The following is a 1,761-nucleotide window of genomic DNA, read 5'->3' as shown; positions in this document are numbered from 1 at the left end:
ATTTTTACACTAACCTTTATACCTCTGAGCACTCCTCAGGTTCAGCAAAGACTCCTAACCCCTTAGACTCACTAAATTACCCTAGAATTGATGAAGATATAGCAAGAGAACTAGGTAGACCCATTTCCCCTCAGGAGGTTCAAGAGGCTATTAAATCGATGCATATTGGGAAATCCCCAGGCCCTGACGGGTATACAGTTGAGTTCTACAAGACTTATTCGGACTCACTAGTCCCAATCTTGGTGAGTATGTACAATGACTTTTTTCAAAAAGGTCATTTACCGGCAACTTTGTACATGGCATTCATATCCTTGCTTTTGAAGAAGGACAAAGACCCTACCTCATGTGGTAGCTATCGACCGATTTCTCTTCTAAATGTAGATTGCAAGATACTAGCCAAAGTCCTCTCCCTTCTACTCCAAGATGTCATATCTTCCATAATTTCTTTAGATCAAACAGGCTTCACATTGGGGAGGCACTCTTTTTTTAATACTAGAAGATTATTTAATCTTATTTTTTCTCCTGCACCCGATACAGCTGAAGTGATTGTTTCACTGGATGCGGAGAAAGCGTTTGATAGGGTGGAGTGGGAATTTCTGTTCTTCGCTCTGGGTAAATTTGGGTTCGACTCTAAATTCATTTCCTGGATTCGACTTCTGTATGCCTTCCCTTCGGCATCGGTACATACTAACGGTATTAGGTCACCACCCTTTTTGCTCCAGAGGGGGACACGTCAAGGATGTCCACTCTCACCCTTGTTATTCAATATTGCAATTGAACCTTTATCCATCTGGCTTCGCAGTAACTATGCATTTAAAGGCATAATTCGCCATGACCAAGTTCACAAACTTTCCCTTTATGCGGATGACCTGTTATTATATGTCTCCGACCCAATAACTTCTATCCCCCCTATTCTATCTATTTTAAATGAGTTCGGAGGGTTATCAGGGTATAAGCTGAACTATGATAAAAGCGAGTTATTTTTCATTAATCAAATGGCTAAATCCCTTCCTTTCTTTCCAGTCCCCTTTAAACTAGCACAGGATGGGTTCAAATACCTGGGCATATATATTACCAATTCATTTACAGATTTTGCTAGGTGGAGCTCCCTTTCTATATCTTTAATAGGTCACGTTAATCTCATTAAAATGATCGTCCTGCCAAAATTCCTGTATCTTTTTCAACATGTCCCTGTCTGCATTAATAAATCCTTCTTTATTAAGTTAGATCAGCAATTGAATGGGTTCATCTGGAATAACAAACCAGCTCTTATTAGGAGATCAGTTCTTCAACTTCCCAGATCTGAAGGGGGCCTAGCACTTCCAAATTTTCGAGGGTATTACCGGGCATCTAATATTAACAAAATAATCTACTGGGCCAGCCTGAAATGTTCTGCTTCCAGTCCGCCCTGGCTACATATTGAGAGATCCTCTGCCTGTTCCTTACATTCGTATATTTACTCTCAACTCCCTATCAATGTACATAAAATTTCAAGCAATCCAGTAGTCAGCAATACTGTTAAGATCTGGCTTCAGTTTAGAAAACAATTAGGTTTGCACAGAGCTTCAATTTACATGCCAATTTTTAACAATCATTTATTCCTCCCGTCTCTTTCAGATAGTGCCTTCGACATCTGGGCTAGTAAAGGTCTCTCTACTTTGAATGACTTGTATGAAAACAAAGTTTTCTCCTCCTTCTCTTCTCTATCAGATAAATTTGATCTTCCTAACAGTCATCTTTTTCGTTTCTTTCAAGTGAGGC

This window comes from Triplophysa rosa, unplaced genomic scaffold, assembly GCF_024868665.1.
Source record: "Triplophysa rosa unplaced genomic scaffold, Trosa_1v2 scaffold1_ERROPOS769263, whole genome shotgun sequence".
Lineage (NCBI taxonomy): Eukaryota > Metazoa > Chordata > Actinopteri > Cypriniformes > Nemacheilidae > Triplophysa > Triplophysa rosa.
This window is presented reverse-complemented; position numbering follows the sequence as displayed.